Genomic DNA, 25,039 nt, shown 5'->3' with positions numbered 1-25,039 from the left:
AAACTATGGAACTATACTTACGAAGAATATGTTATTCGTTTTGTGCATTTGCGCCCTAGATAATAAAATTTGTTTTTTATTTTTAGCTCCTTAATTACCAACCATCGTTGTGGTCTCCGTAATTGTATTTTCCATTTAAATTTCAACCATGAAACAAAAATTAAATACGATCATCTTATTAATTATTTATTTGTCTTAAGAATGTTTATATTACATATACACATATGTTCCAGAACACTACTCGATTGCATTTATGTTCTGTGGAGGTACCGTCTACTTTTCATAGAAGGATATCGGACCTAAATAATTTTTATCTATGTAAAACTGAATACAACGTTTTGAATATCAATAATTTGTCGCCGCATTTGTGTAAATATGTGAGAGATTTTTTGTACTAACATTTGAATCATTATCCAACAGGCGTTGGTGGTGTAATGGTCAGCATAGTTGCCTTCCAAGCAGTTGATCCGGGTTCGATTCCCGGCCAACGCACACTTTTTGTAGATTTTAGATCCTAAACTTTATTTTTGATATATGTATTTCCTTCAATATCCATAACGCTCATGTGGCATTGCGCAGTAGGAAATTTATACGTAGCCAGAATCGCTATTGAAGGATCACAGACTAATAGCGAGGTGGTAAATGATAATAACTGCAATAAATAATGTTTAATCCTTTAATACAAACTAAATCAGTCAAATTGATTACTTTTAGCTAAATTACTGTTTCGTCTCTTTCTGGAATTTGTGTTTATGCTGTGATTTGGTTTGGGTTCTAAATCTAGTCTTTGAATTTTCAGTTATCTCAAAAGGTAATATTTATTTATAATTTAATAACAACGTCGTTTTTATGTCGTTGTTTAAACAGCTTCAGCGCAATTCAATTCTTTTTGTCTCATTTCTCTTAAAATACGTCACCTCGGTGGGAGAGCCATTTGTCACGCCTAAACAAACACGATATATAGGGCATGGGACGTTGTTTACTTTGAAATATTTGAATTTTACACGTTGGGGTGACTGTAAAGTGGTTTATGTTTACAGGGATGTTTAAAACGATTTGTATAGTCGTAGGAATAATTGCCTAAAGCATACGTATCAAGGTTCATGCAGCACATTCTAACCAGACTTGGAATTTCCTTAAAATGAAATATATGGATTGGATTACCTTTCGAGGGATGGATTCTTAGTTCGCTTTCCTTTGAATTACGATTTCATACGTATATGTATTCTGAATTCCAAAGACCCGAGCTAGAAAGTACCACCATAGGCCTCGCAGTGAACAGAACAATAACTAAACTGATGTTAGTGGATCGAGCCAGTAAGCTTCCATGTGTCAAAACAAAAATAAGACAGATACGGGTTCTAGTGTTCCCTATCTTCCTGTATGGAGTAGAAACGTCGACCATCTTGGCTCGAGAACGGCAAAGGATCAATGCCTTTGAGATGTGGTGCTGGCGGCGAATGCTCAGAATATCGTGGACTGCGAAACGCACCAACACATCAATCCTGACCCAACATCGCATACGAACTCGGTTGTCTACCGTATGCCTACAGCGAATCGTATTTCAGCCATACAATGCGCAAACGCAATGAGAACTTGGAAAAACTGATATTATAGATACTGGACTGAAAGATCACGTGGCCGTTCACAAACCAAATGGACCGATCAAGGGAAAGACTATATTATAAGAGAAGCGCTGGACAGAAACCGATGGAAGCAGATACCGTTGCTGACTACGACGCTCAGACATGAGCTGCTGATTAAAGAGCGAGAGAGATATGTATTCTAATAGTATCTTTAAGCAGGCATTCGAACTCACAAGGAAAGCGTGGAAAAATAAACGCCATCTGCCTCAACCAGGTCACACGTTGAGTTAAGTTGTGAGGATGAGATTGACGTCATTCGTTCTATAAAAAGGTTAAACTGTTATGACAGGAAACTATTAAAATATGTCAGGATCCATGTAGAAGTGTAGTCAATCCAAAAGCGATGGCTGTTGTGATGCTGTTTTCAAGCTGAGTTGTGATATCGAAATTGGATAGGAACAAGTCGAGATCAGTTTTGCTATCTCTGTTGAAAGTTACTGAGTACTCGCGCTGCGTGTGTTCTATATATTCTGTAGTGTGTAGGTTTTTTATAAATAATTGTGTTTGTTTGATCTATATACATTTTCGTCTTCAAAGATGACGTAGATGCCTATAATGAATAGCCAGATGGCCTATAAATCAGATTCTAACATTGGGCCTTTCCCACTTCAGTTTCGATAACTATACATATTTCATAGGAGTATGATGAACTCACAGCGGGAAAACTATGTTTTGCATTTGTTAAACTTGATATTGATACATATATATGATAGCGACGTCCCGAGGCTTCATCCGCCTTTTACTTTATATGTACACTGTAAAACATACGATAAAAAATGCAATACTAAAATTTTTTATAAAACAACATAAAAATCAGCACAGTTTTTGATATGTGAGATTTTTATATGTGTGTGTAAATATTTTATCACATAACATATTTTTTAGATATTTACAACAACAATTTTATTACTTTAAACATAGTGGTCCTGGATTAAAATACCGACGAAAGTTTTGAATTACTGCACACCTATCTTCAATTAAATAATATATTTGACAAAATGTCATAGTTGACATAATTTATTTATAAGATAAACATTATCACAAAACAAAGATGGTCTTACTACTGAAAGCAGTTTCCTGTAAGCTGTAAGTCAGTAAGATTATATTGTAAAATTCAGATTTCATGGCTTCTACGAAGAGATGACATCACACATTCAACTGAAATGTTCTGGGAATGTTGTAGGGAAAAACCCAGAATGAGATCAGAAAACATGCTATCATTGTTTATGTATTAGATTAGTTAAAAATAGATAGCTAATGTTTACTCTCGGTGAACTACACCTGGCGAGAAAACGTGATTTCGCGATCTATATTGTATGAACAATTAAAATGTTTGTAAGTAATTAGAAATACAATAAAAACGTTGTCAAATGTCTCTTACTTATTTTTTTCAATGTTCGTAGTCGACTTTAAAAAATACCTACACTGCATAGCTACACTTACAGTATTTCACAATCCAATGGCATCTCCTCAGTGAAGGAAGAAATCTAAAAATCTGGATATATGCGAAGGGAACTGGAGTGTATGCTGTCTGTGCTAGGATAATATAATACCGCCCATAATAAATGAAACTATTAATATTCTGAGAAAATATATATTATTTTACTTAAAAATATACCTATATAGTCGACCTCAGGCGTCAAAGAAGAAAAAAACATCGTGACTGCTTTATATAATAATAAAAATAATACTAACACTTTGTTGACACTACAATAACACAAAGCAGGAGAAAAATAAAATAAAATTAATGTAGACAAATATACTCTAGAACTAACTACTAAAATTTTCTGTGACGTCAATGAACTTGGATGGATTGAAATTTTTTCAAATGGTTAATTACGCAAATGATAACTAAAGTGAGATTTATATCAAGATTACTAGTGAATGATAACGTATAATAATATTTTAAGAACACCTTGAAAACTGATAATTATTATAATTTGCGTTGCGTATCAAGGATATTGTTTATGCCAAAAGAGATACAGAAAATTCAAGGAACAAAAGACTGAAGTATTTCTAAGACACGTGTAAAAATGTATATTTAGTCGTATAAATTCTTCATGGTATCATCCTCCTTTATAAGAAGAATATTTAACGTTTAAATGGGAGAAGCCTTTTATAAAATGGTTTAGCCTTCTCTTAATAAGCTACCACTACATACTGTTTACATAAACAAGGACGATGAAATAAAATAAATAAATAAAAAATAAAATACGTTTATTTTGGAACATAGGATCATAATGAACTTATTCCACGTCATTAAATTCGAGCCTGTTGGCATCCCTACTCATCGGCAGAGGGTGTTGGCCGAGAGAAAATGCCGGCGTAAATAACTCTCGGTACTGTTTTAAAAAAAAGCAAATCATCAAACAATATTTAAAACAAATATAGCAAATTAATTAGAAGTAGCCTGCCCAGCACTAGACCCAGGCCCTTTTATCAACTAGATAATCACTAACTTTATAGTAAGCCTTTTTACACAGCTTTTCTTTAATACATTTCTTAAATTTAATAAAAGGCAGAGATAAAAGAGCCGCGAAATGCTGATTGTTCTATCTTCTACTAATATATATACTTATATTGTATGTTGTTTGTACTTTAACTCATTGAAACAAGCTAAAGACATTACCATACCTTGATGAAGCATGCATAGTTTGGTGATCCCGGATTCAATATTGGCGAAACAATAATTATTTCACAAAAAGAACACATATAAAAGAAAAATATCGCAGATAACTTTCCTTATAGGTTTCATATTATATTTTTGTTCAATTAAAGATTGACCAATGTGTTGATGCCCTTATTGTCACTACACTGTCGGACGCTAATTTATACATAGCGAATTTTCGCCGATAATAACTTAAATACATAGTAATGAGGAGTGTGCATTATTGACGTTTCTTATAATATCTCAGACGCTATTTCTATACGAAATAAAACGAGTGCCTACATTGTTTCTTGGGGTAAATTATATATTTTCCCCTCTAGCCTATCTGAATAGCCGCCTATCTCTGCTTCACACTGCTGGAAATAGTTTTCAAATATTTTGTAATGCCCTGTGTTATATATATGTGGGATAACATATTTCCAAAATTACAAAATTCCCAGCGTCAATTACATGATAAGTGACGCGGCCACAGGCCTGCTTAACAAAAGGCATTTTGCATTTGATAGTAAAAGACTTTTTAAAATCAATCAAGTGACTTTATTCGTTACAAACATACTAAAATACATAAATTTCCTTTGTAAACAATTAGTACAGTTTCTTAAACTTAATAATTATTAATTATTCCCAGTTGCATGAGTTATATTTTTTTAATTTTTAATTATTTTTTTGTGATGTGATTTAAATAACCGAAAGTTTAGTTTATTTTATATATTTTTATTAGAAATATTAATAAACAACATATATGATTCAACCATTTATATTGCTATCTTCTACATTTAATTTAACATTACCTACAAAAACTTTTTTATTTTGTATATATTTTATAGATAATTCCCCACTATGTGGTCGCCGGAGGTATATAACTTAAATAAATGGTATTAGTAACAGGGTTGATTAAACCTACATATTTCTTTTTACAACTATTTGTAAAACATTTACAGAAAATTCCAGAAAGATACCCTTAAACTATATTTGAACTTTCTTTATTTTAAGTTCGTCTCTGTCACTTATATTCCCATAGCTTACAAATCACTTTTAAGGTTTGGGCCACAGATTCTGTATTTCTTTGAGATCATTTATTTTTTTTAATAAGCAAGACGGTAATCAGCATTCAGTACCTCACGCACGTCAACTTTTTGGGTCTAAGAATGCTGACGATGTTTTCCTTGAAGGTTTCCTGACGATGTTTTCCTTCATTGTACGTGCGAGAGTTTGATACGCATTTAGACAGAAAGTTTACATTAGTTCTACAGCCGAAGATCGAACCTACGTCACTGTTCTTATTACTAACTGAAACAATGTATTATTTTTCTAATTTATGACATACCTAATTAATGAATCCTATATAACTATTAGCTGAATTTGTGATTGGTTTTAACATCTAATGCCTCATGATGAATAGAAATAGTTTTACTTGACAGCCAAATTCAATTAACAAAGTTAACAATTCCGGGTATTTTTGTAGGAAACGAGTATTACATGTCACACTTCCTAGTTCATTGTTATGGGTCACGAATGTATGGGTCCTTAATACAATGCAATAAAGTCGTTTATGGTACGTAGATGGGATGAGTATGAATGGATGGCACGTGTTGGCTGAACGTGAATGAATGACGTGCTTTTTTTATTGATTTAGGATGAGGATAAAGTGGTAACAATATTTGAATGTTTTCCTTAAAGAAATTTGAAGACGTAATTATTCAGAAGGAAATATAAATAAAATCTGAATAGTACTTAATATGTTGTAATCATAAATTACTGGGAATTAAAACTAATTTTATAAATATGTAGTTATCCATTAACAATAGCGTACAGACTTTTTTAAACAGAACAGAATTAAAAAAAATATTTTAAGTTTCATAAACGAGAGTAGGAAATATGAGTAGAAGTAGAATCTTTTTTTTGGGAAAGGCTTTTCTATGTCTTTAGTTCTTGACATGCATAAAGTGAGTTTTTATTTTTTCGAAAAAGAATATAGAATATATTCTTTTTCGAAAAAATAAAAATGAACGATATTAGTGTTTTGTAATTGTGTCTTCCATAATCACATTCTTGAAAGTTTTTTGTGCATTTTGTGAAAAAAAAGGCTAAAAAATATATGTGCATCGTCGCCGTGGCCGGTGGTCCACAATTAACTTTCTCGTAAACGAAATAATTTAAAAAAGTGTGCATTCTCACAAATTATATTCGCTTCAGGGAGCTTTGTAGGGTGACCACAAACTCAGTACGAAACTCATAACGGTAGATATTCAAGACTTGTGGAAAGCCCTCAAAACATCGAGTTTACGGCTATATTACTACAACATATATATTCATATAATAGTGCAATGTATAATATGTACATCTATTATAACGTTACAGAGTGCTTCTCGACCTTTGCTCACTTAAGAAACTTAAATACTGATTAAAGAAGAAGTCATTTAGAAATTGTTAACGAAACAAAATAAGTAAATTATCTAATTATAAATTAGAATACAATGAATAACTGAAATTCGAATTCCGAATGAATTCAATAAATGTTTACATGTTTAACATTTATGCTATGTTTAGTTATTTACACTTAAATGTAAATAACTTGTACAAATATCTTCACAGTAAACCATTTAAATCAATTATCTATTTATTTATAACTAAAGAGTGAAATGCTTTTATCCAAAACATTCTCTTATGACAGCTTAAATCATATAACCACTAGTGGGGATGGTGATTACTTCTGACACGTCTGACACGAGCGCCGAATGTGTGGTCTTCATTTGGAAATTAACTAAGCGAAACGATCTGCTTTGTTTATAATGCCGACCAATTTTAACACGTTTCGTATCAATTTCAGCCCTTAAATTGTGATATAATTGGAATTTCCTATTTTTGGCACCTACGAATTCACGTATGTTATATGTGTTTAAATAGATTTCTATAAAAATTATAAATGTCTACAGTTTACATTAGTCGAATGGACAATGACGTATCAAGAACTATTTAATGCTAGCCAAATCAATTTTATGAGCAAATAGTAGTATTATATATAGTAGTATATATATAATTTAAGAAAACCACAACTAATTTCACAATATTCCGAAGAAATTTCAAGTTGATTGACGTTCTAAAAACATTGTTATTCGATACACGCTTTCTTTAGATTTTATAAATCCGTCTGACTTTATTTTTACAAGTGTAAATGTTGCCAAATTTTCATGTAACATAAAACTTTTTGTTTACACCGTAGTTCCTGGATTTCGAAATTCTTAAATAAAGCGGGCCCTAGCTTGTTACTTAACTTTCATATTATCTATAAAATTTTAACTTTTTCCTCGATCTAAATAAAAGTTAGGGTAGCTATCTAATACAGCCAGCCGCAGCATGGCGATTTTTTTTAAATAATGATACACTTACCAAGTTGTGTTTATTAGTTTTCTCTCAAGTTGTTGTTTTTAAGGTCTAGGTGTACTTAGTCAGCTATACGAATAAATACATTTTGATTTCATGTTTTATAAGGTTTAAGATTTGATGTGTTTAAGTTTAAGGTCACCAGCTAGAATAGTAGCGTAGCCTTAGAGTTTTAAAACGATACCGAATCTGAATTGCTTCATCTATATCAGCTACTGCACCTTAGCAATAATCGAAAGTTCGTTAGCTTACAAAACATATTTTTTGCCTTGTTTATAATGTGAACCTAAGTAAGTTCTACAAAGGAGAAAAATGTACATAATATTATTGTATTAATCGCTCAATCAATCAATTAAATTTTATATTAATTCAAAGTAAACTAAGATTATTGTATTCAGTGCGATAAATATACATTTAAAAAAATTGCGTAATCTTTTTTTGTTTTGCCTAGCAAATCTTAGTCATTGCTTAGCAAACACATCACGTACAAAGAATCATATTTACAAGATTGAAATTTTTGGAGTTGTACCTTGTATTCCAATGAAATGTATGTCATTGTGAGAATATTATGTCTTATATCGACACAATAGCTTACCCGAATTGAATACTAATAGAGCCTTCTATGACGAAACTATTCGCATTATTTGTAAGCATTACTGTTTCTAGCGAAGTCCCGACAACCATACATCATGGTGTGGGTACATTTTCGCGCCACTATTTACAGAGAAGGAAATCGCCAAGGTTTATAGCCATACTATGCCGAAATGTGTTCTGGTCTGTGCGACATCTTTCTGAGCTAGTTAACATGGTCTGAATGGTTAAAAAGTTACAGTGTAAAATGACACAAAAGTTGGTTCATAAAATAGTGAAAAGTTACAAAGTCTTTGATAGCGTTGAATGTTATTATGGCTCATACCTAACTTCATAGGTGTATCGATAGATTTTCGACGCCCAGCTCGCCGTTCTAAACTGTACCCGTAATGGAAATTAATTAGAATATTAAATATCTTAAGAATTTCAAAATATAGTAAGACAAGTAAAGAGAAACATCTTTGCTTATTGCTAACTAACTAATACGTCAGGAATCGAACCTGCTTGTATATTGCACGGTAAACATAATTTTATTCGCATTCATATTCTATAATTTATAAGCTTACTCTAAACAGTAAACTCGTGTTAATCAGTAGCATACATTTGGAAATACACAATTTCCAAGTATACATATTTCAAGGCAGTTATATGAATGACCGATATTCAAATTGACTAAAGTATTATCAAATATTGATGTTCAAATGTTATGGTCAGACATAATTAAAATTGTGACGGGTATATAACGAATCTTATTCAAAGCTTTGTAGTTGTAACCACTACTACGTACCATAAAAAAAAATTACAATACATTATTTTCGAGTTGATGTTGCTGGATTAGTAGCAATATGCTTAAAAATCAAAACTAGCTATTAGAGGTAAAACCTTCTTTATAATTTGAGTAGCTCGAAGCAGGTAGAACAAAGACAATGACAAGCCAACAAATATTTGCCGCTATCGGTGAAATAAAAGGGTTTGGGACTCAATAAAAAAGGCAGCTTAGCTCCCTTGTTAAACATGATTAGCGTTTTACATGCGGATACATGTTAAAACAAAGTCTGTGTGTTATTTATAAAAAAAATAAGCGCCAAATTTTTAGTGGAACACAAAACTATGTTCATTCGTGATGATTTGATATGATTATTCATGTGAAACTTTTTAATTTATATTAATTTGATAACGTATAGTTAGAAATTAACAAATAAAATTACTAAAAATAACCAAATTAAATAACACGAAATTAACCACAAATTTAACAACAATAGTAACGTCCTATATCTAGTGCGAGCGTCGAAGAAGTGCGCCCGACCATACAGCGCGCCGTGCTTATATAGCCTGAAAACCAGTTTAGTCCAGTATACCCCACTGCTACACGTCACTTGACTTTTTACAGCTTATTCGGCCTCTCCTGACGACGGTGCGTCCTCGCCCGTGTGATGATAGGCAGGTTGGCATGTTGAAACTTGACCTGCTGATGACTCTTGTATCACGTGCGGTGGTTGTGGTGAAGGACTATCGTCATCATCAGCGCCACCTAAAAATTACATCATTTTTGTTATTATAACGTTAAATTAACATAACTTCATCGAAAGTAAGAGCGCATCCATTACTTTCGACACAACATTAGTTCATTTTTTTTTTTACATAGCAAGAGCGTCTCCATTGCTATCAACAGTAAGAGCGACTCCATTACTGTACATCACACTAAGCAAGAGCGACTCCATTGCTTTAACAGTAAGAGCGACTCCATTACTGTACATCACACTAAGCAAGAGCGACTCCATTGCTTTAACAGTAAGAGCGACTCCATTACTGTACATCACACTAAGCAAGAGCGACTCCATTGCTTTTGATAGTAAGAGCGACTCCATTACTATCACACAAGACTCCCGCAGGTCTTTACCAAAATAGTTACTACCTATATGATAAGCAGTTCTAATAAAATGACAGTTTTCACAAACATTTATCAACATACATAAGTTTTGAAAAGGCAAGTAAAAATTACTTACTCTCAAAGAATGCGGCACACACATCAGGGGTCCATTCCCCGCGCCAGGGCAACATGTATTCCGCGGCAGCTTTACCATAAGAACCAGCGACTAATTTTAGTTCATATCTGTCCTGCGACAACGTCGCTAAAACCACATATGGTCCGCGCATACAGGAGTCTAGCTTACCAACAGCTTGGCACAAATGCAAAATCGCCGCCATTGAAATGCACACCCTTGCGAGTCAACCTCGCAATGCACGATGTCTTCATATCTTGACCATTGCTAATGACTCGGCATAGATACTCGATCTCCGTAGTCTGAAAGTTACATTTTTTTTTTAAATTAATGGAAAAGCCTGCCTGGGTCCCTTACCCTTACCCCCATCTCTGACACATCATGTAATGTACCTAAACCCTCTTCTATTGTTTTACTAGGTAATAATACGTCATATACACAATTACAACACACAAGGGCTCTGCCTAATCTATGTAAAATCGTAACGTATTTGATATAATTCGTTGATATACAACCTGTGCATTACCTAATTCTTATGGCATCTTTATGTACTCATAATGACCCTCAGGTGTTACGAATCTCGGGAGTGGTGTCGATTTTTTTATTTAATTTTATCTGGTGAAAGCCAGTAGCCATATCAAGGCAAATATAATAGGTAGCTTTATCTAGCCAATCAATATGGTCCTCAATTAACGGAAGCGGGTATTCCAACTGCCTTTGAGTTTTAAGTTTAAAGTCGACACAAAGCCTATCTGAATCGCTTTTTTTCTTTACAAATCTCTATCTCTAATTATTTATTGATTCAACACATCTTTTATGATATCTCTAACGCGTAATTTTTCATCATACGACATTTCATAAGGGCGGTAAACTATAACTAATTTAGCCTACCGCTCGACTCGGAACGCTGTCGAACAAAACAGTCCTCCGTTTTATGTCCTACCTTCTTACAAAATGTGCAAATAATTTTGATATTAGAAAACTGCCTTTTTTCTAAACTTGAATTGTTTGTAGATTGAGTCTCTGGTGCGGTTTCATACTTAGTTTTTTTTTAGGACACAAAATTTGTATATGACCAACATGAACAGTTAATATTAGACTGAAAATTATCTCGTTTTTCGAAATTATCTCGCAAATTTGGCCTTTTAACGTGATTTTGTATTATAGAGCGCGGTTCTAGGGGCTTGGTATATAATGAGAGGAATTTAACTAAGCCTTCCGATGATAAATTAGCACAAGTCGCGGCGGCGCGAACTTGTGGGTCCTTAATACCCCGAATAACTACTGCGACAATTAACTTTTCACTCATTCCTCGTATAACACGCAATACATGAGATAACTATCAGAGTCTGTTGTCATTACGTCGAATAAAATATTTGCTAAGTCGCTACGGAAAAAGCTATTTAAATTCTCTCAACTATGATCATTACTAAGCCACTCATTTAGCCACACTTTAGCATCCCCTTTCAAACAGTATCCAATCAGAGATACACACTCACGGTCATCCCAATAATTAGACAACCGCGCAGTCTTCCTGCTCACACCATATATCGAAATATTTGAAAGACGGATCAAAATTAGAAATATAAATGAAGTTAGATCTTACCAGAATTGTGCTCAACGCACTTACTAGTTTGTCGGTCACCTGATTAAGTACCAGATCAGTGCTTGACTCGCATGCGCTGCTTGAACTTGGCACCGGAGCGTTCTCAGTACCATTGTGCGAACCGTCAGTTTCAGGTGGTAACGAGTGTCACTTAAGGAAGAAAGCAGCAAATCCGATGGTGTTGCGCATGTCGGTGCAAAGGGCCGATCCCCTCGCGGTGGTGTTGCTGAGCACTGTTGTGGTGACACCACTGGTGGACATAGCTCAGTCGCTTGCGTCGGTTGACGGTTTAATATCGACTGTAACGTTTCTTCAAGCCCAGAGACGGGCACACCGTCATTTTTTTACGTGTTCACCGCCTACCCTCCATTATTTTTATTAAACGTATAACACTCGCGTTTCAAACTGACTAAAATAAAACCACGTGGGCGTTAATTTAAACTAATCAGAAATGAGAACGAATCCCACTACTGAAGTTAGAAATTAACAAATAAAATTACTAAAAATAACCAAATTAAATAACACGAAATTAACCACAAATTTAACAACAATAGTAACGTCCTATATCTAGTGCGAGCGTCGAAGAAGTGCGCCCGACCGACTTGTAATTGTTACATCCTCCCTCGCAAGGGGGATGCTTAAACCCGTTCGAGCATGGGTCTCTATCGGGTGGATTGTTTGTTCGCGCCCTGCTGATACAGGGCGGTACGGGGGCGGGCTAATAGCCCTTGGTGGGGGCTGCTGCGCGCGAGGAACAATGGCTCGACTCGCTGCGCGCGGCCGATGGGGTCTTGTCCGGGGTGTCAATCCGGTGGTAATGTGGGGTCAAGGAGTAATCTCGACTTGACCCTGGTGTCGTGGTCGGTGGTATCGGGCAGCGCGCTGCGCGGCTCGCGGTCAAGCTCCGCCGGGTGAGACCCCCGGTAGCCCCGGGGGAGGCCCAGCGAGGCGACCAGCGGTCGAAGCCGCGGCTGCTGCCCTGGTGTCATGTCCGGTGGTATCGGCATCCGCGGAGAGTAGCTCACGCGGATACCGCAGGCGATCTGGCGGCCTGGAGTGCCATGGCGCGATGTTTTGGAGATGGGGATGCTGAGAGCCATCCGCTCGATCGAACATCCCCTTCGCGAGTCGCGCGACGAACTCGTCGATGGACTCCATCCGCAGGTCTCGCGCTATGGTGGCGTTTCTCACGTAGCGGGGGGCCCCCACTGCGCGCCTCAGGCATATGTTCTGCACGGCGCGCAGTCTCTGCCGGTGGGCCTCCTTAGTGTAGGAGTACCACGCCGGCGCCGCGTACGTGAGATGTGGGCGCACGTACTGCTTGTACAGCGCGAGCTTGGTGCGGATCGGTATGTTGCCGGTGAATAGGGGGCGGAGTTTGCTCGACACCCCCTTCGCTCTTCCTACGATCCTCTTGACGTGGTGCCGCATGGTCAGATTCCGGTCGATGGTGACCCCTAAGTAGGTGACCGGCGTCTTCCACGGCACGTCCTGGTCCAGGAATCGCAGGGGCGGCGGCAACCAACTCCGGCCGAAGGCGATCGCCTGTGTCTTGGTAGGGTTGGCGGCTAGTCTCCACTTGTTCAGCCACTCTGGCAGGAGGTCCAGAGCGCGTTGGAGCTTCGCCGCTGCTGCCTTGGTGTTGAGCGAGGTGGCCACGTACGCCGTGTCGTCGGCGAAGAGGGCCAGGCTACACCCGCTCGGGCAGGGGACGTCGTCCGTATAGGTGGTATACAGCAGCGGCGATAGCACGCTGCCTTGTGGAACGCCCGCCGTGATGGGTCGCGGTCTCGACGCAGCCTCTCCCGTCGCAACGTAGAACGTGCGGTCGGTGAGAAAGGCGCGGAGCACGGCGACTATACGGCGGGGCAGTGGAGACTCGGCGAGCTTCAGCACGAGGCCATCGTGCCAGACACGGTCGAAGGCCTTCTCCATGTCCAGCATCACGGCGGCGGCCCCTTCCTTCTTGTTGAGGGCCGCGGCTGCAGTGAAGAGCACCTTCGTCAGCTGCAGCGTGGTGCTGTGCTCGCCGCGGAAGCCGAACTGCTCGGGCCTCGGCTGCAGGTATTTGTAGGTCCTCTGCAGCAACAGCCTCTCGAACAGCTTCGACTGAGTTGAGAGCAAGGTGATAGGCCGGTAGCTCTCCGGTCGGGTGTAATCCTTTCCGGGCTTCGGCAGTAAGATCACCTTGCCCTCTTTCCAGGTACTGGGGAAGTGTAGGGACCGGATGATCCCCGTGAAGAGGCGCGCCAGCGCGACTATCCACCTCATGGGTAGGTGGCGCAGCGCCTGGTGGGTGATGCCGTCCGGTCCCGGCGCCTTCTTCAGTGGCAGCCGGAGTATCGCCTTCCGCACTTGCGAGGGCGAAAAGGCAATGGGGTCGTCATCGGGTGGGATCGGGCGAGCTAGCCAGCCCTCGACAGCGCTCTCGACCTCAGCCACGCGCGCTGGGCATGCCGCGGCGTTCGGTGAGAATTGACGCTGGAGGTGCTCGGCGAAGATTTCGGCCCGATCGTTGTCGTCATAGGTGATGGCGCCGTTGCTGTCACGTAGCGGACGTTTCGGCTCTGGAGTCCTATAGAGGCGGCGGCAGAGTTGGTGTAGGCGTGTGGGCTCGGTGGTCGCCTCCCCCAGCGCTTGCTCCCAGGAGCGCTGGGCGTGGGCGGCCAACTCTTTCTTGACCCGTTCGGCGAGGCGATTCAGCTTTGTCTTCAGCACGGGGCAGCGATTGTGCTGCCACTGCCTCCTGAGCGCGCGCTTCTGTCTGATCAGCCTCAGCACGAACGGGGCTAGGTCCTCGCGTACGACCTCCGGCGGACGCGTGGTCGTTGCTTCCGCCAGAGCTGTCTGGAGTTGCCGCGTCATGGACTCCGCCATGTCGTCAACGGCGCCTGGTGTCGTGTCCGGTGGGCCTGGCGCGGTGGCGCCTTCGAGTATCGATTCGAAGGCGTTCCAGTCGGTGACCCTCCAGCTGCGTGCGGGCGGGGATGGTGCCCCCGCGAGAAGGCACAGCACTGGTTGGTGGTCCGACTGGTACTCATCCATCAGGACCTCCTGCGCCAGGTAGAGATCAGGCCGGTTATGCACCACCAAATCGATAATGTCCGGCCTGTGGGTGTTGTTTCTCGGGTAGTGGGTGGCGGCATCTGGTCCGCACACCTGGTAGCCGCGAGCCTCGGCATGCTGCAGGAGCCGGTTGCCCCGCGAGCTGCTGGAGTGGGATTGCCAGCTGATATGCTTGGCATTCCAGTCGCCCGCGAGGAGCGTCGGCTTCCGGCTGAGCGCGGCCTCCAGCTCGGCCGGTGCGAAGTTGGAGCCGGGGGGAGCGTAGACAGCTAGCACGTCTGTGGGCTGCCCGCCCAGTTCTAGCTCGACCCCCAGCGTCAGGATTTTGTCGCCGTTGACCGGCGGGATTGCGCGGTGAGCGATCCGTCGCCGTATCATCACCGCCAGTCCGCGAAAGGGCGCCCCGTTGGCCGCCTGGTGCTCTGCGCGGTAGACGTAGTAGCCCGCGGCACGCAGTCGGTCGGTGGGGCGCAGGTGCGTCTCGGAAATGAGCGCCACATCCACGTCCTGTGTGCGTAGGATGTGACGCAAGTGGTGGCCTTTATCCCGAAGGCCGTCGGCGTTCCAGTGCAGGAGGCGTAAGTTCATTTTCGTTGCCTCACGCCTCGACTGCGCGACCGGCGTCCTCCGTAGGTCGGTTCAGACGGGGTCGGGTATAGGGCGCCCAGCAATGCGGTGACCGCCCTGTCAACCGCCTCAGCGATCGCCGTCTCGCTGGGGAGCGTCTGGCCCCTCAGTGGGCCCCCGCTGCGGGGGCGTGCGGCGCGCTGGTCAGCGGCTCTGGTAGCTCCAGCAACTGGAGCGGAGTCGGCGGCGGCCCTACTGGGGCCAGCCTCGGCGTGCGCGGCAGGTTCCGCGCGCGGGGGGGCGGGGGGTTGTACCCCCCCGCGTCCTCTTCTTCTCCCCCCTCTGCGGCGTCGGCGTTGGCTGGGAGGCTCCGCGGGGTAGGTGACCATCTCTACCTCCTGCGGCTGCGAGAAGTACTGCCCATGGGCACGCGGGTCAGCCTGCGCGTGTTCGCGCGGCTCGTCCCTCCGCCGTGTTTGGGCAGCTGGTGTAGGCGCTGGGGTGGTGGCGCCATGTGTGCCGCGAGCGCCAGGTGCGCCAGGTGCGCCAGATGGTCCCCGCGCGTCGCGGACGCCAAGTGCGCCATGGGCGCCATGTGAGCTAGGCGCGCCAGGTGCGCCAGGTGCGCCATGTGCGCCGCGGGAAATACAGCGCGCCGTGCTTATATAGCCTGAAAACCAGTTTAGTCCAGTATACCCCACTGCTACACGTCACTTGACTTTTTACAGCTTATTGTATAATATAATATATATTATACAAATAATTCAAGAATTGACTCCTTGATATAACTAATAATGTACAATTTAAAATTCCTATTTAGAGAAATTTTACAATTATGTGTGGCACAATATGCGAACTTTCGCTTGTACCAGCATATCGTTAATTAAATATTTTATATCTTTTTTTATAAAGTATTAATCTATTGTAAGAATATGGTATTGAAGAATACCAAAATTAAATATTAATTTTACTATTATGAAATTAACTCGATGCTTTAAACTCTTTGATTCTCGTATCGCGTTATTTTGTGAAACAAGACCTAATTAAAATATGAACATAGATTTTATTACAGCTATGTATTTCGGTATTATTAAACACCTTAAATAGTTTTAACAATAATTAAAGTAAATAAATTTGTTATTTTTGATGTAAATCAAACAATGTTTTATTTGCCTGTTTTATGCTGATTCACCAAAACATAAATGTACCTAAACATTAATAACATATATCACGTGTGTATAGTGTTGTACATGAATAAAATGTATGTTTAAATTACATTCAAAAAGAAATTATTATGTTTATGCATTATATAATTCTTATAAAGTATAGTTGGAATATAATAAAATCCAACTTAATGTATGATAGATATGCTTTTTAGCAGTGTTGTTAGTTCAATAATAGAATAAATAATAATGTGTTAATACAAAATTCTATTTATTTAGTAATAAAAGTTATCGCGTCGACGTCACTCTTTTAACAGTTGATTAAATATGTAAGTTAATAATAAATTCTATTATTCCATTTACTTATACAGGCGTTGGTGGTGTAATGGTCAGCATAGTTGCCTTCCAAGCAGTTGATTCGGGTTCGATTCCCGGCCAACGCACACTTTTGCTGTGACAGTAACTATGAATGTTCTACTTTTTATTATAGGTTTTCTATTTAAAGTCATAATTGACGTTTCATTCAATTTATCTTAAAACAATATGATGTCATTGTTGACATTGGTTTATCCAGATATAGATTCTTAGTAGAGTGACTCGTAAGTTTTTTAAGATACAAAGAACTGGGAAACATATTGGGCAATCAATTAAAACATTTCGTCGTAATGCGGCATATTGTTTTTTATTGCTATCAGCTTAATTTAAAATAGACTGCAATTTCCGAAGATATTCTTATAAAATTGTACCACACTACTTGTTGCTCACCTTAAATGTAGATTAATTAATATAACAGGCGATTATTGATATTGAGATGATGAGACTAAAGAAACAGAGCAGAACTAGACATGAGATATTCCTTTTTTCTTTTCAATGGATTTCTCTTTGCTCAAGTTCGCGTTCATAGTTGCTAAGAGTCGAAGCGTTAAAAGACTCCCTTAAGTTACACAAAAATATTATTTTGAGAAAAGGAAGTACATAAATTCAATAATTAAAAATACCTTGACTCTAAATTTACCATTAAGTTATCTTCGCCTAGAAGCGATAACTCAAAAACGCTTCAGATGTTCAATTTTATCCATGCTCATCCATAGTAATTACTAAGCCGATATATTAAGTTCCTATAAAACTAAATGCCACAAACAAAACACGTTAGTTTTGTTTTCTTTATAAATATTTTTAGTAAAACAAACGTGACCTTACAAAAACAGGTGTATACGCAAGGAGGACATTATTTTAAAATACGTACTATTTTGAGTGATATTTAGAAGAGTATAAGGTAGAAAATGGTATAACAATTGTTAAATGACTTATGAGTTTCCGTAAGAATGACTTCTGTGGGAAGAAAGGAAGTGAAGAATTAGAATTTTATCAAAATAATGAGGTTGCACCACCTGTCGAAGGGTAGAAATATTTTTGCAGAACAGTTATTCTTACGAATACTACCTACGCCTTTAATATCCATTCACATATTTGCTTTACAAGTATTTAATAGACAATTTTTCTACTATAATCTGTATAGAAAGCAAAAGTAAAATCTCGTTCAAGTCACAATCTCATCTTGAACTCAGACACATAAATCAAAGTAAATTTTACATCGCCAACTTTTGTATATAAAAAGACAGTAGATTTATATAAGAATAACATTCTAGTCTAGAATTTTATTAAAAAGCGCGTTTGTATTTATTCTAATAGTCTTTGTCCTTTAGTAGAAAGTTATATTGTTTTGTTCTAAGAAGAAACTAATAAAAATATAGAAATTATTAAAAATTTTACGCTTTTTACCTTCAAGTTATAAAAAGTTACGTCTTTATAACTCTTTCTATGGCAAAACAAAACACTGGCCTAAAAACTATAATTTTCACGCAATTGACAAGTAGTTGTCATCTGGCAACATTGTCTACGTGAAAGCTTTCTCCTTTTCATACATAACATAAGTCTTGAGTTATTGACACTATTATTTTATTAATATTCTTGCAGGTTTACAACTTAAAGGGGGCACAGATCGTTAGTATATAACCAAAGTGTAATTACTTATTGGTGATGTTGGGATACAAAATGAATCAATAGTTATATCTAACGCATGCCATGAGATATCACAATATTTATTTCTTAACAGCCCTATATGCCCTACCAAGAAACTGATCTCGACCCATAGTTTTTTACTATTTAAGTAAAGAGAGTCCTCTTTTCCGATCAGTAGAGATGCCAACAGACTCAAATTTAATGACGTGGAATAAGTGATACCATTATGATCCTATGTTCCAAAATAAACGTATTTTATTTATTTTGTTAGTGGGAAATGCCCAGAAATGCTCTTTGTGATTTTTCTCTGTGAACCTCAAATTGAGATTGGTCAAACGAAATGGGATTTAGCTTCTCTGCGTATGTTACTAGAGCTACTGTTTACCCAACTTCTGTCAATACTTACTTCGTTTATTAATCACAATCAAACGCGCAAAATCTTTTCATTATTTCTCACCTCAAAACGTGAACTTCGTTTACTCAGACCATTTCGGTATTCCCATTGATACATAATATAAAAATATTAATTTTATCCTAATGATATCTTTATTATAATATAATATAACAAAATAAATATTTATTTAAATATAATTAAATATTTATTTTTTATATTTAAGTATAATATATTTAAATATATTATACTTAATAATATAGCTATTTGGTACGTTATCCATACATTGTGAAACAGACCCTGTAGGCTGTATATATATTTTACATGAAAGGTATGTGTGCTCCTTAACAGCTTGTTTAAGGAAGTGTAATGCATAAACACAATGTAGCAATATTTCATAAAGAATGGGCAATAAGCAGTAAGATGCGAACTATTGCGCATGAGTGGTTTTTTTGTCAACACCAATAAACTTGCACCGCTAGTTGAGCGGAATTCAATGCGTCGTTTATATCCTGTTAGTTGGGGCTGTGATCCAATTGTAGAATGACTATACCAATAAAGTACATCCCTACTGTACAGAATACTTTACTTAAAGTACATATGTTCAAGTTAAAAAAAAACTAGTTTAAATGATCTGTTCCGAACATCGGTTATTGATAGTAATTATGTACTTTTTTATAAATATACGTATATTAAATGAGTATCGACACATATATTATAAACACTAACAATAGAATTAATAAATTTTTTGCGATTCTATCTTAATGTTGATAAGATTTTGTCGGTGTGACATTGAAGTTATTATAGCAACAAGTGTTGGGCAAGCTTTACCCGTCAAAGTTTTGTTGCGTTTAAGGTGAGCTTTTATTGCGACTTAACGCCGTAAGCTTAAACTAACATAATGTAACACGTCTCACTGATATACAACTTTGTTTGCTTAAATACTTATTTTACATAACACGTAAATAAATACATTGACCTGTTGTGTACTTCATGTAGCTACGCGTTTACTTTTACAGCAGCCTTACTCTGTGTATTTAATTTTTGCACTTTCATTGATTGACTTAATAATCAAGTAATAATGATTTGACTGTGGCATTCCCTAAGAAAAACTAAATTACCCCATCTACTATAGGTTTTATATGTCTTTCTATGTCCGAAGTATGATGTCTCCCGCTTATCCATAGGTAGATGATAAAAAATCTCCATCAAGTGTTTCTAAAATTTAGTAAAAACTTTAAGATTGTGTTAATCTTAAGTTACGTTTAAAGACGCCGGCTAAAAGCAAAGCGGGTCAACAAAGGACACCCTAAGATAAAGGATATAAGACTCTCAAAAACAAATTCCATAAAAAACATACTTAGATAAGTTTGAAACAGAGAAAATGATAAAAGATATATTTTTATCAAAATATATTGAATAAAAGACTTCTAACGATCAATTAAAGACAACATTTATTATTCGAATAAAATGATATGGGTGTCGTGAGTTGTAACAGTTATAAATGAAATGATTTATAATAATCAAAATATTATTATTTAACCGGAGTACCGCGGCCGTAATATACCCAGAAGTAAGGTATTGATTTAATTACTAGCTGATCTGGCAAACGTCGTTTTGCCATGTATATCATTTATAATAAAAAATATAGGTTGATTGTAGAGGGTTGAAAATTTAGGGTTGTATTTATTTTTTAATGCTGTTGATACAGTTCATAAAAAAATAAATAAAATTTATCTAAAAATTAAAAAAAAAATTGGGGGTGGACTACCCTTTAGGGGGATGAAAAATAGATGTTATACGATTCTCAGACATACCCAATATGCACACAAAATTTCATGAGAATCGGTCAAGCCGTTTCGGAGGAGTTTAACCACAAACATCGCGACACAAGAATTTTATATATAAAATAAATAATCCCATCTATTGCATAAACCAGAGGGAGCATAGGCTATATCAAGTTCATTCTAAATATATAAGTATTTACGTAGAACCTGGCAATAATGTTAAATGTTACTTAAACCCAGGTTTTACGACGGCGATAAACGTAACTCAAAGGTAACGAGATATTAGACTTGACATCAAAGGACGAAGACAGTTTTGCTGTAACTCTTCCTTTGAAATCTGCAGTTACGTCAATCGTCAATTTAGCAGGAAGATATGATTCTTATATTCGTTCGAAAGTAAAAGAACGTATGTAACGAGAGTAAATAGTTAAAATGTAAATATTATAGTAAAGATAGTACAGAAACATTTTAAAATGGTAACATAAACTGAAAAAGAAAACCCTAGAACCTTTGATTTAAATTATTATCTGAGGTCCAGGGTTTTCTATTGATTTATATAATCTTAAAAAAATCTTTACATCTCAAGGTATCAAGAAAATAAAATATTTATTATGTAGAATCTCGCAAGGCATCTAAAGTATTCGAAAATCAAACCAAATTCTCTCAGACTATCAGCGACGAGCAAATTTATAATGATGTGAATACGATCTGAGATCTCTAGCCGGCGTTACACAAATAGTTAAATAGTTAAAAACAGGACCTTTCACAGAAAATTAACATTCTCGTTCCTCCGGTCACCGGTCATCCGATTCCAAATTCTTTAAAATCAACTTAGGTGTGCTGGGTCCTCTCAATATAGTCCTTCGCGAGTACAACAGAATGAAGAGTTTAATATTATATTCGGTTCGGTAGTGTAGTCGGCTGATCAATCTTAAAAAAAATATTGTTAAGCATCCATAGGGTGAAAACCAAAGTTTTTATTTTCACCTTAATGTTTATATATTTATGAATAGATAGATTTAAACTTTTATTATTGATATGATGTGGCATACTTTAATTAATAAAGGGATTTGTTACAAAAATTTTCTACTTCTTAAACTACTGGCGTCACATAAAATAGATGCAATTTTGGATTAAAATATCAAAATTCATTCCGCACTTTAAAGCATACATACGTTGCGAAATGATTCGACACGTCTTCTTAAGCTGAGTAAATGTAATTGCAAATCCAATTACTCTTTGACATATCGTGATATCTCTACTATTTTTTTGCACTGCAAAATTAAAGGGCGTTTTAAAGAAGTATCTTCATACGCATTTAAAAAAAACAATAGTAAGATTGTGTTGATTATGTTGCAACATAGCAACATAAAAAATTCTTTTTAATTTATTCATCAGCACTTTGTTGCATTCCATAATTAGTACATATGCATTCAGATAACATAAATTAAGGAGGCGACGCGACGGTCGGCTTCATTGCTTCCAGGCACTATTGATAATTAATAATGATAAAGAAATGCTAAGGGAAATGCACAACATGTGCATAACTAAATTAACAAAAACTAAAATTACAGATAACAACGTAGACTTACACAATTACAGAACCAAAAAAAAATTAAAATATATCTTAAGAGTCTTGAATGCTAGCTTCGAAAATATATAAAAATAATATTTTAACAATTACAGTAAAATGTATAATTACAACAGCTACGATTAACTATAATACACTATTATTAACTATTAATACTCAGAGGGAAAATATATGGTTAAGACATGTTTATGTAGAAGAATTTTAAGAGAGATCGCATGGGAGCGTATCGCATGTCTATAACTTTATGAAGGAACTTGCCTACGAAAGAAGATAGGTATGTAAGAAGGGATTTCCAAAATGCATCTATTATAAGGACGTTTATATACAATATAAACAAACAAGTACCCAAGAATTCAAATATTTTTTTAAGATAATAAGGAGTTATGGGATTGAAACTGTCAAAAAATGATATTTTATTTTAAACTAATGAGAAACATGAACAGACATTCGAATATACTATATGCCTATGATATTCCCCTATTTTAGCTTATTTTTGTAATAACAGCATGTTGCAAGCATCGGTTACAAGTTGAGGACCGTAAAAGAATGTCAACTTATCACCCCATCTCACGCTCAAGTGACGCGAATTGATTGACGAGTAATTTATCAAAATTGGTTCATTCGTTTCGGATTATTCATTTGGTAGATGAAGTTTAATTAGTTTTTAAAAGTAAGCGTTGTAACAGAAACAGTTAAAAATAAGCAAACCATTTTTCGTTATATTTTTATCTTGTTGGCGAAATGCGAAAGGCGAAAATGATAATTTTATTTCTAAAATTTAAATTAGTACTGTAATCTCTTATTTTAGATCGTTACATTATACACAATGATAATAAAAGGTGTGATTAAGATTCTTGCATGAGTCACCAAAATTAAAGGTCAAACGAATAAAAAGTGTTTGTAAACAAAAGTGTTTATAACATTAGTGGGTAATTAAGTAAGGTTCTCTCAAGAAGCGGTTATTAATTATTATGTAGGTAAACACGAAAACAATTTAATAGATTTACTTCAACTTTCATTGATATATTTAAATCAATTTATGAAATTGAAACTAACTCCTTAAAATCTATTAAAAGATAACCGATAAAAAAGCGACCCAAATTTTATAATAATTTATTACCATAAGCAAAAAATTCGAATCAATTTAAAACTATCTCTCGTTTGTCAAACTTTATCTTCGGGGACGATTTATAACAAAATATGTATTTTAGGTTGCAAGGTCAAAACTCTGACTCATTAGTTTTGTTTTTACATAAAAATAAATTATTTTACGTAGCAAAGCTGATTAAGAAGATTCCTAGTAAAAGTAGCAATAATATTTTTTGTGTTTGTACTTATAATTGAAATCACACGATACGTACCCAATATTGAAGCCGGGAGTACCGGTGCTGTGGTTTATGACTTGGTTTATCACGGACGTCTGCAGCCTCCTGTTTAGATCACACGTCACGCATCACATTGAAACAATTGAAACAATCGAAGTGATTTTATGCTACAGTTTTATAGAAGAGATAACAATATCTACAAAAAGTCCGCGATACCTTTTGTCTAATATATTGTATCAACATCGTGATACAACCGAAATATTGCATGTGGAACCGCAGAGGACAGCTAGTTTTATATATTTTGGAAGTAACACTACACTGATGAGGTCAGAACATTCAGTCAATACGACTTATAGTGCCTTAGTATTTGAGGCAACTATTTATATTTAATAATTTATTTCCTTTTTTCGATTCTTACAGAAACTTAATACTAATTCAATTAAACACTTATAACTGGTACAACACAAGAAAAAAGCCACAGCCTTTTGTTATAGATTTTCTAATCAAACACTTATGAAATACGTACGATATGTCAAAATCCATGCATCTCATCGCAATCGAGTAGTCCTCGATATCGCGGCACACATATCCCTAGAGGTTTTTTGTCCAAAAACGATGTAAAATCATATAAAACAATTAAGTAGGAAAATAAATTATGCATAATGTGACTAAATTCAGGCATTGTGTATTGATAAATGTGTGTTTTGAGTTATTTTGTACATATATTATGCAGACATCTTTTTTTCTTAGATCAGGCTTCAAACGGGCAGGACGCTCACCAGATGTCAATAGATACCGCCGCTCATGGACACTATAAATGCCAAAAGCCCATGATCTTTTCTTGGAGGACCAACTCAAATTGGTTCGGAAATGCTTCAGTGGGCAGCTGGTGCCACATAGAGGTGGTAAACGGCAAAACAGCCTAAAAATCGCTCAGTTGTATAACAACGGATCTCGAGATAATACGGGTGGACATTTGTATTCTGACTCGACGTCCGATGATGAATTTTTATTAGTTCCTATCAACTATACGTATGAACTAGAATGTCAACCGAAATAAACCAATACGAACAACTAAACGATTGCAATTTCCATTAATTATGTGATCATGTTGAAATGGAACAATAAAGGGTCTCAGATGTCATAAAATTTAGCGACAAATAAATCATTTGATTAAGGATATTATGTGGTATAAATGGGACGAGGGACGTTAGTACTTGACACACATA

At 37.2% G+C, this 25,039-nt stretch overlaps 2 non-coding genes across 2 annotated transcripts; both read left to right on the top strand.

Moving 5' to 3' along the window:
- Positions 1–420: 420 nt before the first annotated feature.
- Trnag-ucc lies at positions 421–492 on the top strand. Its single transcript has one exon. It is a non-coding gene; the product is annotated as a tRNA-Gly (tRNA).
- A 16,573-nt stretch (positions 493–17,065) lies between these two features.
- Trnag-ucc lies at positions 17,066–17,137 on the top strand. Its single transcript has one exon. It is a non-coding gene; the product is annotated as a tRNA-Gly (tRNA).
- Positions 17,138–25,039: the final 7,902 nt, after the last annotated feature.

This window comes from Pieris rapae, chromosome 7 (genome assembly GCF_905147795.1).
Source record: "Pieris rapae chromosome 7, ilPieRapa1.1, whole genome shotgun sequence".
In the NCBI taxonomy this organism is placed as follows: domain Eukaryota; kingdom Metazoa; phylum Arthropoda; class Insecta; order Lepidoptera; family Pieridae; genus Pieris; species Pieris rapae.
Note: the sequence above shows the minus strand (reverse complement) of the source record. Positions and strands in the feature narration are given on the sequence as shown.